This window comes from Gallus gallus, chromosome 6, assembly GCF_016699485.2.
Source record: "Gallus gallus isolate bGalGal1 chromosome 6, bGalGal1.mat.broiler.GRCg7b, whole genome shotgun sequence".
In the NCBI taxonomy this organism is placed as follows: domain Eukaryota; kingdom Metazoa; phylum Chordata; class Aves; order Galliformes; family Phasianidae; genus Gallus; species Gallus gallus.
Window position 1 is genome coordinate 10396996 of NC_052537.1, and position 14225 is coordinate 10411220.

General features: G+C 50.5%; 1 protein-coding gene across 9 annotated transcripts in view; it reads left to right on the forward strand.

Moving 5' to 3' along the window:
* Positions 1 to 14225, forward strand: part of SGMS1 (sphingomyelin synthase 1) — a 96543-nt gene that overhangs the window by 15931 nt on the left and 66387 nt on the right. For 4 of the 9 annotated variants that reach the window (XM_046942699.1, NM_204390.3, XM_015278668.4 and 1 more), the window contains exon 1: positions 2827 to 2945. The exons of 1 other annotated variant lie outside the window; for it this stretch is intronic. The gene's annotated coding sequence lies outside the window, so the exon portion shown is untranslated. Of the gene's footprint in view, positions 1 to 2826; positions 3243 to 3270; positions 3492 to 11671; positions 12330 to 13328; positions 13463 to 14225 lie in introns of those variants that run through there. 4 more of the 9 variants (XM_025151462.3, XM_046942709.1, XM_040702226.2 and 1 more) reach the window with 4 other exon arrangements.

Consider the following 14225-nt stretch of genomic DNA (forward strand, 5'->3'; position numbering starts at 1 on the left):
TGCCTGAGCCTGCTGCTGCCCCCGCACGATGGCAGAAATACCATCTGCATGAGGTGGATGACCTGCTCAGCCTGGTGGCAGAGCTGAAGAGATTAAAGAGCATCAGGGAGTGTGAGCAGGAGACAAACTGGTGGAGCAGCTCCCTGCCATATCTGTGAGAAAGGCAGCGGTGTGATAACAATTCAGATAAGCAGTGGACCCCTTGCCCTGTTGCAGTCGGGCAGGGGGTGGGGAACCTAAGAGACAGAAAGGAATGGAAACAGAACTCCCTCCCTACCTATGCTGCCTTCCCAGATGCATTTACACCATAGGTTTGAGGCTCTGGAACTCCAAAGACAGGTGCAGATGCTGTGGGAGGTCCACCCAGGAGGTTGTCTATGGCAAGGCGGTTGACTCCACGCCTCAAGACTCCTCTGCCAAGAAGGAAAGAAGGGTAATCATCATGGGTGACTCCCTTCTGAGAGGAATGGAGGGCCCTGTCAGCCAGCCAGACCCCGCCTGTAGGGAAATGTGCTGCCTCCTTGGGGCTCAGATCAGGGACATGACTGGGAGACTCCTCAGCCTGCTTCACAGAAGCTCTTTTAGTTTAAAACCATTTCCCTTTGTCCTATCGCTATCAGACTGTGTAAAAAGTTTTCTCCCCTCCTGCTAATAGGCTCCCTTTAAGTACTGGAATGCCACAACGAGGTCTCCCTGGAGCCTTCTCTTTCCAGCATGAACAAAGCTGCCTCCCTCAGCCTTTCTTCACAGAAGAGGTGCTCCAGCCCTTTGATCATCTTTGTCGCTCTCCTCTGGACCCGCTCCACCCAAGAGGCAGAAATAACCCAGCAAGTATGTGAGCAAAGTCCTCCTCTGTCAGCAAAAGGCATGCTCTGGGCTGCTTACTATGCTGTGCAATAGCAAAAATGGGGGGCAGTGAATTAATACCCCCAGTGCTAACTCAAGGCCTCCCACCCCATAGCCTGCTGGGCTCTAATTGGCCTGGCTGCAAACTTGTGCTGGAAAACATTAGTTTGGGTTGTAAACGCAGGAGGAACCCATCTTCAGAATTAGCTTAGTGGTATCTGGATGCTAATCCATTATTTTAATATTATAGAAATATAAATGTACTTTAATATTATTTCATTAGTAAAGTATTAATGTGCTATTAATAAACATATTCCACATGAAAAATATATGTTTGAACTGAATATCATTAATTTCTTACAAATTGATCTCTGATTAATTTATTAATGATTGTGATCTATTAGTACATTAGTCTCTATCCGTTAATGCAAACATTAATTTTCAATTAAATTCCTTTTAATGCACTATAAGCTTATTGCCACCATTCAGCGTATTTCCTCCCAACAGAAACATGACTTAGATTTTCCTGCGAATGCACTGCTTCGGGACTGGTATCTTCCTTCTCATCCTGAAGGTCTCCTCTCGAGACTAAGAGAGAATGCCTTCACCATTTGATTATGATTTAAATAGCTTTGCTTCTTTGCTCTTATCATGGCTTAATGAGGCAGTACCTATCTCAGCTGAGCAGATGGGTGAGTCAGAGCCATCACGCTCATTATTCCTCTCCCCTTTGGCGCTCGGGGAAGAAAATACATCTGGCGTGGGCTCCAAGTGCCTGGAGGAGAAACTTAGGCTGAGCAGAGCTTTTGGGCCATCTCCTCCTGTTCCCACTGGGCATCCCAGCCCCAGGGAGCCCTGTTGTGGTGTTACCTGGTGCCCATGGCCTATGTGGGCACCTCCCTGACTCCTGGTGCCTTGGGAGTGGTGGCAGCCCTGTGGGAGAGGGAGCTGTCAGGATCACAAGGTGATCAGCAGGATTAAGGCCAGGCAGCCACCCGGGACAGCTATGTCTAAGCCTCTGGGTCAGCTCTTTGTCATTCCCAACAGGGAGGTCAGACTCCCTGGGAATCGATTTGCACAGTCTTCAGGTTCATAAAGTGCCAAAAAATGACCATACCCAGGAACAACCCCAGAGGGGAAGAGTTTATTATGCTTACCCTGGGGGCAGTGGCAGCTACAACGCTAATCCTATTACAGCATCAGTAGAACGGGGCTGCCAGAAGTGATTGTCAGCAAGCAGATAGCACCCTGCCAGAAAGCAGAAACTCTGCTGAGAGCGTGCCTGCCCTGGGAGGGAGGCAGATACAAAGATGGGATGTGGTAGGGACCGTCAAGTCCGCCACAGGACCTGCGTGTCCAGGGAAGGGCAAGGGAGTTGTGAGGGGTCTGGAGCACAGGTCTGATGGGCAGCAGCTGAGGGAGCTGGGCGGGCCAGTTTGTACAGCTCCCCAAAGGGAGGTTGTGGTGAGGTGGAGGTGGCCTCTGCTCCCACATAACGGTGACGGAGGGAACGTCCTCCCGTGTCACCAAGGTTAGGTTCACATTGACCTTAGGAAAAACGTCTTCTCCGAAAGAGCGGCCAGGCGCTGGAACGGGCTGCCCAGGGAGGGGGCTGTCACCGTCCCCGGAGTGGATCCAGAACCACGGAGCTGTGGCACTGAGGGCTGCACTGGCGGAGACGGGCTGATGGTGGGACTAGATGATCTTAGAGGTCTTTTTCAACCTTACCGACTCTGTGTGTCTGTGCTTTTACGACCCGGGAGGAAGGTGAGGCGGAGCGTCGTGCTGGACTCGCCCACTGTAAGGAAGTGCGGGTGTCCGCCTTGCACGTCACGGCCCCGCGGCCTCGAACGCCTTTCCGAAAGGACCACCCTCACCTCACAGGAGCCGCGATTCGCGCGGCCGCGCGCCCCGCGCACGAGATGGCGGCGGGGAGATGACACGGAGCTCACGTGATGCGCCGCCCCGCCCGCCGCCGCCGCCGCTCGGGACGCGGAGCCGCCGCCGCCGCCGTCGCCTAAGGGAGCCGCCCAAAGGAGCCGCCCGGTAGGCGGCCGCCACGAGCCTGCTGAGCCCCGGAGCTCCGCGCCGCCCTCCCGGTGAGCAGCCACCGCGAGCAGCGGGCCGGCGCCCCTTCCTCCGCGCCGGGCCGGGCGGCGGGGGCGGGCGCAGGCCGGGGGCTGCGGGGACGGCGGCGCGGCCGCCCGAGGAGGGGCTGAGCGGCGCGGTGGGGACGGGTCCGGTGCGGCACTGACCCTCGCCCGGCGGCCGTGCGTTCCGGGCCCCTCAGCCCCGTGGGATCCGATCCCCTCGGCCTTATCGGGTTCGATCCCCCGCGGCTCTGCGCGGCGCGATCCCCTTCAGCCCTGTGGGATCCGGTTTCCTTCCCCTTGGAGGTGCGATCCCCCTCGGCCCTGTGGGCTGCCCTCCCCTCAGCGCCGCGGGCTCCTGCCGCCCTGAGCCCCGTGAGGGACGTGGGGGACCTGGGTAACGCCGGTGCCTGTCGGAGCTCGGCGGCATCGGGAGGACTGAGGCTGAGAGCGGGGAGCAGCGGGGCCGGGGCCGGGGCCGGAGCTGCGGGCGCGTTGCGATGGGGCAGGGCTGGGGGAGGCTGCGGGAGCCTCGCCCCGCTGGCGCCGTGACAGGTGGGTGTGCGGCCGGTGTTGGACGTGGCCTGCCGGTGGGTGGGCTGGTGGGTGGTGTGTGTGCGGCTGTCCTTCCACGTTGCTGCTGCACGTCTGCTGGAGGCCCCGCTCCCATCGAGGTTTCTAGTTTGTTCTGTCCTGTGTGACGAGCTCGTTAAGGAAGGCCTCGGGGCCTCCCGCTGTCAGGGTGTGAGGTGCGGTGGGAAGAGCTGAGGTCGCTGGGGAGCAGCGCTCTGCCCGCTGACAGCCCCGTGTCCGCCCGCCTGTGTGGGGATCGCCCTGGGAGCGGGCTGCAGTTGGAGCAGCACACTGCTGGTTTGTTCCCTGCAGCAGTTGGTTGGCTGTTGAAACAGCTGCAGCTCAGTGAGGAGGTTGGAGTTTAGGAAGAGAACCCAAGCTGCTCTGGGTGCTGGCGGGTGAGAGATAAACGCTAGTTTTAAAATACTGATAAGAAAACCACTCCTACCCAGAGAGATCGCCTTGATTTTTTTCCGGGTTCCTGCACGTGGAATAGAATTAAATTCTGCTGCAGAGTCTTTAAACTGTGTTGTGACCTGTGTAACGACTTGATTCCCAAAGCACTTGTAACTGTCCTTTTGGCTTCCACGTGTCAGCCTGGAGACAGCATGTCTCTGTGTGTTAATGGCCCCTAAGGAGAGCTTTGACACTTAGAAATGTAACAAATCCGAGTGCCCGGGTAACTTTCAGGCAGGTATCTGTGAATACCGCCTGACTGCTCAAGCCAGCAGGGCCCATAGAAGCAGCAACCTCTCAGTAATGCCTCCTGTACGCCTGTACTCCCTGTGTCGTTGCTTCTCTAACCACTCCTCAAACTGCAGCAGGTGCTGCTTTCAGTTCCAGGACTCACACGTGGTACAACGAAAGCAACCGTGTATGGTAGAGCTGAAACCAAAGGAGCTCAGACCCTGAGGATTTTTGAAGCATCAGCATCCCATGACCAGAGCTCCCGTGTTACTGGCAGTGTTGTCTGAAGGATTTGGCATTGTCGGAGGCATTTTGCACCCAGGAAAGCAGCACACAGGTGTTGGCATGGGCTGGTGTAACGTGTTGTGGGCTGGAAGCTGTGCAGGGTCATTCAGCTCTGTAAGTGAAGTCTCTTTCCCCAACCAGACAGCAGAGAGGAAGAGCACAAAACCTTGGGTTCTTGTGTGTTTCGTACCAAATATGCTCTATGGTTCTCATAAATCAGGTTGCTTGAAGTTTGATTTTGGTTGTTAAAGATAATATGTGTGCTAATCAACTCCCAAGTGTAACTGGCTTCCCTGTGCTGGGTGTAGTCCATTACAATTTAAGCAAATAATGAAATACCTGAAAAGCATCTCTCCTGACAGTAGGCTTTACTTGTGCCTGTGTGCGTGGTCAGAAAGCAGCAGGATTGCAGAGCACCTTGCAGCTGGGAAGGAGGGAGCACCGGTGTGCGCTGTGTGTGCTGCTTGCTCTTGAGCTGTCTGCAGAGGATGCTGGGCAGTAGGGCTGCAGGACACAGCTCTGGCTGCTGTGGTTTGAGGCATATTTTTAAGCTGCTGGTATCTCTTCCTGCCCAGCGTAGCCCACACCATCGTTTCCTCGAGCTAAAAAGAGCACTGCATCCTGGAGCCATAGAGGTTTCCTTGCTGGTCCATTAGTGGCTTAGCTCAGCTTTGCCTTTGCTTTATGCCATTAAATGTCACTTGCAAATTTAATGCTGGGAGTGCTGAGATTTGTTCTAGTGGAATTTAATGCCTTGTGCTTGGATTTGTTAAAATGGCAGGCTGAGACAACGAACTGCTTCGGTGAGAGAGTATTGAAACGTTTGCAATTGGCGTTTGGGCAGATCAGAGGGAGCCCTGAGCGGACTGCTCAGGTTTCAAGGGGCTGTGTCCTCACTCAGCTTCGTTTGTTAATCACGATGTGGTGACAGCTGGCAAGATCCTGCACGATGGAAGTCCTCGTGCTCAGCGTCTTTGCAGGGTCACTGCTGACTTAACCGTATATACTTCTGTGAGAATGGTGCAGGACGTAGCGCCTTTCTGTCATCCCAGGTTAAATTCACCGCTCCTTCCTCTGTTGTTCCAGGTGGTGGTGCAGAAGGCTCAGCAGCAGGGCTGGTGGGCTTTAAACTCTTGCTGTGCTTTCTTTGGTTGTCTGACGTGTGGTTTTATTTAATGAGTGACCGCCTTTTGTTTGACTGCTACATGCAAAGTGTTTTTGTAGAGGACAGTGCACAGAATTTAACATTTTTTTTTTATCCTCAATCTTAGCAAAACAACCAAGGATTAAATGGAGAAACAGCTTGCACTACCTACAGGAGGCCCCACCCCTGCACCTTTCCTAAAGCAGAATGTTAAAGTACTACCCTTGGTTGGAAAGGAGTCACAACAGTGGTGTTTACTGGCTTCTCCTAGCAGCATAAGCCCATGCCTCCATAGATAGAACAGTGCTTTTCAGAAGTTTTGCCTTGGACCGATTCCATACGATCTCTCACTTCCACACGTTGACCTCCTGCTACAGAGATGGTATTTCCTGTACTCTGCTGGCATGAGCTCTCCTGCTGCTGTCGAGTGAAAATGTACCATGCACTAACAAGCTGTGCTCAGCAGCCGAGCACCATGCCAGGCTGCCAAAGCCCTGCTTGTATGCATAGGACGGGGTGCTGTGTGCTAGGAGGCTTGGGTAGCTGCATGGGGCTGTCTCTGCGTCTGCATGCAGGTGGGGCAGTGCCGTCCAAGGTGAGCTGCAGTTCCTTGAAATCACATGGGATGCTGAAGTTGGATGGTTGCAGTTGGGGTGCTGAGCAAAGGCAGTGTGGAGATAGCTGTGTGCCAGAGAGGAGGGAATACGAAGAAACTACATCAGAGTGAGGATGGGAGGGAGGGGTGGATGCGAGCATGTGGAGGCCCTGGTGGGAAGGCCTCTGTGAAACACCTGGGCAGAATGTGGTGGTCTGTGTCCTGCAGTGCCTGAGGGATGCCAGAGTGGATGCTTGGTCAAAATGTGGTTACACGGTGACGCAGCCACGGTGGGAGAGATTTTTATTTGCCATAAGCAATACTTAGTAGTAACTTAGGGTTTCTTATCTACTTGCTTTGAAACAGCACAAAAGCTGTATTTTGCAGTGATGAGCAATTATCTGCAAATTAAAAAAAAAAAGACTTGTCAGATACTGCTTTTGTTTTCATGCATGTATAATCTCCTATCTCAGTTTTTCTCCCTTTCGAAATATAAACAGATGATTTATCAAAGGAGACTTTAGAAAGAGCCCGAAGGACATTCATCAGATGTGGATTATTTGCATTCTGATGCTTCGTTCAGCATTTGTTAGGGAACACTTGCAAGAAAATGTGTGTCTGCACTGAGAAGGCAGAGATCCATACATCCTGATGTCCGCAGGCGTATGTAGTGTTGCTGGGAGGGGATGCCAGTGGTGGCTGGTGTTTCCTCGGGGGGCTTTGGAGGGCTCTGAGGCTGAGGGTCTTGCTGTAACAGCCAGAAGTACTCCATTCATCCTTGCACACTGCGTTGCCTGGCATCGCTGTAGGTGCCTGCAGGGAACTTCCTTTGCTGTTATGTTGAGTGCCTGCCAGTCTTTAAAACCCCTCCGTGCTTCTTCGCATTAGACCTGAGCTAATATCACAGAGCACTCAGCATGTTAAGTGCGGGCTGCTTGCAGTGACTTTGTAATCCGTCACGTGCTGTGATTGTTTTAACGCTATCTGTTTGTAGCTGGACGTGAACAAAAGTTCAAAATAATTGCATTTTCATGTTTACAGCCTAAAAGCAGAGTGCATCCTAAGAACTGTAGGACATTTCTGTGGTCCTCCAGGCAGTTCCACGTAACAGCTCCATGCTGATATTCAGCCTGCAAGATGTGCTGCTGTGCTACTGAACTAATGACCTCTGTTTGCAGACTGGATAATAACCCTTCAGCCAGAAACCACGCAAGATGTGCAGTAGGGAAAGTGCTTGTCTTGTCGTCACTGATCCGGGACCGCAGGGATGCTGGGTGTGCTGATGTCCGTCCAGAAACTCACCTCACTCCTTTCTGGATGTCGGAAATAGCATCCCACAGTGGTGCTGTGGCACCTCAGCTGGTCTGTCTTCTAGGAAGGGTTTGATATCTCTAAAGCCAGGTCTGGTAGATCACACAGTGTTTGTATGGGAACTGTTGAATCACGGCCTGAACCTCTGATTGACCACCTGAGGCGAGCGCTGAGTCAGCCACAGGGGCACAGGTGAATGCAATTTCACCTGAGTGATCAGAAGGGGTGGAGCTTGGCTCCACCCTCCTAGACCCCATTTAAGGGCTGACTCCCAAGGAGGAAGGATCTCTATCTGGAGATCACTTCTCTTGGAGCCCTTCTGGGAGCCCAGGACATGGGTAAGATCTTTATTTTGTTATTCCTTTGTAACGCGATAATCTCTCTGGTCCAATACCTGTTTGCCATACAAGTGTTTTTATTTTTTTTAAGTGAGGATGTTGCACTGACTGTTAGCAGACAAAATGAATCACCCAGCACCTGTTTGAGTGGCCCTGAGCCAAGCCCCTTCCAATTGGGCTCAGTGTTCTATTGCTGTGAATGAGGTGTGCAGGATGAGGGCAGCACTGTTCCTCCAATGGCAGGCTGCAGGGAGCCCTCTGCAGAGCGGCACCCAGCTCACTGCAGAGACCTGCTGGGTGCTCGCACCCTGGGCGTGTGGCTCTTTCCCACAGCTTGAGCATGGATGTGCAAGAAAGAGAGAGGGGTGAGGAACTCCATGATCAAACAACAGCCAACTTTGCAGGCTCAGCATATCCATCCTTAACTGCAGGCACAAAGACCTATTGATGAGAACTCAAATGGCAGTAGAACCTGCTGCTACTTTGGGACCTTTTGCAGCCACCCAGGCTGCTCAGCCTCTTTGTTTACTTCACTGTGTTAAGCTGTTGCTCAGCTGTTGGGCTGTTAGCAAGTACCCTGCAGGGCCATGAGCTGCCCTGCCTGTGGATGTGGTTGTCTGGTTTCCAGGGAATGTGGGAGGATGCTTGAACCCTTCTTCCTTTTGCAGCCAAAACACAACAGCATGTGGAGCTGTGAGAGAGGACCTTGCTAGAATGCAGGCACAGCTTTCCACCCCTGGGACGTGACATGAGAGTTGGTGGGGCTGCTGGCTGGAAAAAGAGCATCCCCTCCCTGCAAAGGAGATAGTCCAGTGGAATTTGCAGTTGCTTGGCAGGCCAGTAAGCTTGTAGATGGAGGGGTGGAGCAGATTCCTGCTGCTGACCCTGAGGTGGGGTTGCTTTATAGGCTGGGATGGTGCTGCTGAAAAGCAGGCTGTTGCTACATCTAAGGGCATCTGAGTTGTAAAGGCTGTGGTAAAGGTGGCTTCTGTGGGAAGGTTGTTGTGCTGCTGGTGTTTCTGAGGAGCTGGTTCCTGCTGGTGCTTATGTTTATTTCTTATGCTGGGGACTGAAGGTGGCCAACTCCCAAAAGACATCCTTCACTGCAGGTATCAGTGATAGGACTGGCGGCAGTCACTGGACTGCTGTACAGAAATGGGCAGAAATGGACATTTTCAAACATGTTTATTTAATGTGATGTTGCTGTGTTATGACACCAGGGCTCTTTCTGGGATTAGGTTAATGTTACCGCTCAGGAACAAGGCAATATAGAGGGAATTCAGGGTCTGTGGTGTGTATGGGAGGTGCTTTCTGCTGGTGGTCGTTGTCCTGAGCATGAGGTTTCCCTGCAGCCCCAGCAGCCCTTGGTCCCTTTGTAGAGTTTCCTGGTTCCTTTAAGGGATGCAATGCTGTGTTCTGGTCAAATCTGCAAATACATTGCTGGAGCTCTTTTTCGTTTCTCCTGCCAATTTAGTGCTTTTGCAGCATTCCTCAGTCAGTTGGGGAAATCATTCCTAGATCATTAGAACTGGAAGAGGTCGCTTGGCATTTATTAACTTAATGGAAAACTCAAGTAACAGTTGCCTGACAGGAGATGCTCTCTGAATAAGAGCAATGGTGTAAATGCCAAAGTGATGTTTTCATTGTTGACAAACTCATTTGGGAAGCGCAGTGAATCCCTCAGGTCTGTGCAGCAGCAGCTCAGCCCTGCAGCGATGTGTGTTACCGGAGTGGACGGCAGCAGGGAGGTCCCCCTTCCTCCTGCTCCACATCTCACCTCCCTCAGGGAACTTCTGTCACAAACCACAGCTCGATAGCTGGGTACGGCATCAAAGTTCTCCACAGCAGCTGTCAGAAGGAAGGAGGAGTGCGGGCCTTGTCAAAATACAAAAAGCATGGCAAAACTCTCCAGAGTGCAAAAGCACCGAGGTTGCGTAGGAAACCCAGAGTGAGGCTGGGGACTAGCAGGCTTATTGAAATACCTTGTGCTACAGCACTGGCCCTGCTCTCCAGCAGCTTCTTGTACTCCAGAGATGGAGTATGCATTGAGTTACAATGTTACCTGTACCTCTCTGCTATGACAAACTGTTACAAACGGGCTTTGCTAACTTCTGTATTCTCTTGCCATAGATTTCCTTGCAGAGCAGCACTCGGAAGTCACCTGCTCCAACTGCTTTCTCCAGCCCCAGCTTGTTTAATCCTCCTGTTTCCATATTAAGCGAGAGGCAGCCTTGTGTGATCTAGTTGGTGATGCTTGTGACAGGCTCTTTGTGAGCACCTTGTGACAGCAGGAGGGCATGTGGGAAGGTGACATCAGAGTGAGAGCGTAAATCTTGTGGCTGCCACTCTGGAATTGCTGAATGCAAAGAGAAGATGAAGCTAATGTGACTACATGTGATGTGGAAGCACCTTGTTCTTGGGATTTTTCAAACCTTTTGGCAGCTACTGTGCCCGTGCCATCCTTTCTTTGCCTTCTGCTTCACATACAGAAAGTGAGATGGGTTGTGCAAAGGAATGGGTAATGTGGTAGCATGCCAGATCTCAGCCCTCCTTCCCCTAATACCAGCATTCGCAAGGTGGGGAGAGGTTTCCAGTCAGCGAAATCTGGTGTGGTTGGAGCTGCTCACAAACTCAGCTGTGCTTCTCTGTGCTCGTGATTAATTCAGCCTCTAAGTTGAAAATAAATAAATAGGGTTTGGAGAAGACGTAAGTTCTGTATGGTTTCTCTGTGGGGAGTGTAACCTTTGCAAACCTCTGGAACTGAAGGGAATTTTTGTCTTCTTTCATCTGCAGTGATGTGAAAAGCTAATGAGCTGGTATGCCACTGATTTAAATCGGGGCCTGATAGGTGCCTGGCAGTGCTTGTTTGGTCTGTGGTGGATGGGTGACTTCATTGGAGGAAGCTGATACATATGTATTGTGGGCCGGTGTCATTGTACAGGTTTTGGAGCCTGAGCAGAAGGATGTGAAGGACCTGAAGGTCACTTCTGAGCTGCATCCTCAGTCTGCTTTAAGATTGACATGCAAATTCAGCAGCACCAAGCAGCTTTGTGTATTACTCTTTGCACTGACTCCAAAGGCTAAGGCCTCTATGGTTTTTACTTTGTCCCACTTTCACAGTGTGCTGCAGCCCTGGTGCTGTTCACATGCCTGTCTCAGTTTGGTTCAGAGCAAGGCTTTTCTCCCAGTGTGCTCTAAGGCAAGTCTGTAAAGACAGCAGAAAAAAAGCAGTTTCTACTTCTTCTAAGATATCAGGGCTGTGGTGAAACCTGGAGGTCCTGTTGGTAGAGGAAGCCTGCTTTCCTGACCCCAGCCGTTGGAGGTGGGGTCAACCCTTCCCTTCTATTTTTCGTTTTTACTGACACGGTGCGAGATCTTGTATGATTTACTGCTTTTGGTTTTGTGCCTCAGGAAATAGTGCAGATGGCTTTGCACGTTGCTTTTAAGCTGATTTGGTACTTAGTGTGCCTTGTGCTAACCAATTTTGTCCCTGCCGTAAGACAGCAAAGTCTGGGTTTACTGTCATGTAACAGTTATGATTTGCTCTTGATATTGTGTCGTGTTAAATGCTGAAGTGGTAACACACTCTTTGGTGTTCCAGGGACTGAAATTATTCTGAGCCTTGGCCCAAGCTGAGTTTTCACATAAAATCTGTGGTTAATGCTGCTTGTTAGGGCTGGAGGTCTCATCAGGGATGCTTGTGGAGGGGACTCACTGAGCTGACCAAAGTTCATTCCAACCTACTTTCTTTGTTGCTTTCATTTCTTTGTGTACTGAATTGTCTTGGTGTTACTTCTTGTAGTTCCTGCGTGCCTGAGGTCTCTGACCACACAGAGCGAGCTCCAGCTTCTGGGTGAGCCCCAAACTGTGAGGATCTGGGCCTTGGTTAACACCTCGCAACAAAGGAAATGGCTTACCAAACTGCACAGCTTTCTGCACGTATATTTTTGGCAGTGTCAAAACCTGCTGCTTTATTGTTGTCACGCTCCATAGGATCTGCTAGTGTTTTGTAACATAAACATACTAAAGTTTATGGCATTGCCTTGCTGCAAACCTACATCTAGAGAACTCAGCAGAAAAGCATTTCCATAACTTCCTGATCACTTTCTTAAGAGGTGGACTTTTTCTTTTTACGTATAGCTGCTTCTATATTTGCAGTGCAGTTTGAGATAAGCCCCCTGATGAATGAAGCCACTAAGGGAAACAGTGGGCTGGTGCAAGTGGTTGGGAATTTCCTGGCAGAAGAACAACAGCAAAACCACAGCGCAAGGAAGTGTGCACCTGGAGCTATGGGACAGAGAGCCTGTGAGCTCAGTAAGGACTGGGTACTGAAAAGTGCCTTAACCACCAGCTGTTGCTGAGACAGTGTGGTGGGGCTACTGTGGTTGTCAAGATCAGGAACCAAGTATGTGGTGGGCATGCCGTCTTTAAGTGAAAAGGGCTTTCAGCTGGAGAAGGAGGTACTTTCTTATAGCTTTTGAGCCATAACATTTTAAATAGTCTTGTCTTCCAGTTCTGTAACCGAGGGTGATTGAGTTGTGTTGAATTGAGTGTTCTGTTTGAATGTCCTGTCTTGTTGACTGTCACAATTTTGTCTCTGATGACTGATGTGCTTAATTTCTCACCTTAAGTAACCACTGAAACAACAAGGTAGGGGCAGATCTCTATTTTTAAGGTAGTATGAACATTGTAAAACTTCAGTGCTAACAGATGATGTACTGGTAGCTAGATTTCACTTTTGCAGTTGAACTGGGGGTCAGGCTGCAGGGAAGCTCCTTAGGTTTTATTCTACTCTGGTTTTCCAGAGCCACTTAGTGGGGAAGGTCCCATAAGTTTTGTCTTACTCTCAGCAGCAGAAAGGTTTCCCTACCTTGATCTACTCCTAACAAAGGGAGCAAGAATGTGGTGGCACCCTTTGAATGCTGTTTGCTTCTCTCTTCTTGCTATAACAACTTCTTAAAAAATTATATGTCATTATTATTCTCCATTATTATTGTTATGCTTCAACTTTCAGTTTACTGTAATTTTGTTGTTGTATTTTGCAGCTAGGAAGGCTCAAGGAAGAAACTTTCTGGCAGTATCTGTAGGAGTTGCATCTCTTTACTGTGCAAATGCTGAAATCTAAATCTTGCTTTCATATCTCTTGGAGCTAAAATATTTTTGGATAAACAAAGCGTTTCACATACTGTATGAAGCACTTGCAGGCTGCCCCCTCCTGGAATGCAGCCACTGGGAATGCTGCAGGCGAACAAGGAACCCTGGTATAGCTGAGGGCTGAGAGTGGGCTGCTTGGGGCAACGTGTCAGATGCAGATGTCCATTTTGATCAGGGTGCTATAACTCAAGCCATTTTTTAATGTGGAAAAACTTCTGTTTTCTGTAACCAGCTTTATTTTTGTATGAAATGGCTGACAGCAAATTTTTTTCTCCCCCAAATTGTCACCGAATATCGCTGCGCAGCAACTACACACGGCTAAGCCATGTGATGTATTTCTGCAGTGTGCTTGAGGAATGCCATTTTGACAGCTGATCAGGTTCTGCTCTGGAAAACCAGACCAGGAGCGGTGGCAGCAATGTGTTTGGGAAGGGGTCTGGTAAGTACAGTTTAGCACTGGGTACTTGGAGACATGGGTGTGCGCTCATCAGGATCAGTCATGCTCCCACTTGTGGTGCTTGAGGATCTTAGTGCTGCATCTTAGGAATGGTGGAGGAACCTGTTTCTGTGTGATTTTTCTTGTGGAGGAAACTCACATTTCTGGTATTTGCTGTTTTGTGGGAAGAAAGTTGTTCTCAAACCTCTCCCGTGTGTTATTACAGTGTGTTCTCAACCTGTGGATTGTAACCTGGCTTCTGTTTGTGAGAGATCTGAGGGGGAAAGCCAACACCTTGTGACAACTTAAAAATTAGGTAGTGGTGTGAACGTACCTGCTTGAATCTGTGAGTAGCCTGGAAACCAGAAATGGGGGTTTCTTTCCACCCATCTGCTTGGGAGATGAGAAGCAGCAGTGAGTGGAATCCCAGGCTGTGCACAGTGTGGATGTGTGGGCTCCCCATCAACACCACGATGGATGTGTTGGACCCTTTGCCAGATCATGTTGCGGACAGAGTTCTAATGGAATCAAGGGGAGCTGAACAAATATTTGGATAAGATAGTCCTGAAGGGTTCTAAATACAGACTCGGGAAACTCCTGTGGCTGAAAGTAGTCAAAAGCTCAGATGGAGTCAGAGTGCACAGCTCAGCTGCTCTTACGCCTTGGTTGGGTTGGCATAGTACAATAGTTGTGCACATGTTTTGTTGCACAGGGATGGCAGGAAAATAGAAGAACTGAAGCTTGTGGTGACTGGATTCAGGGCTAA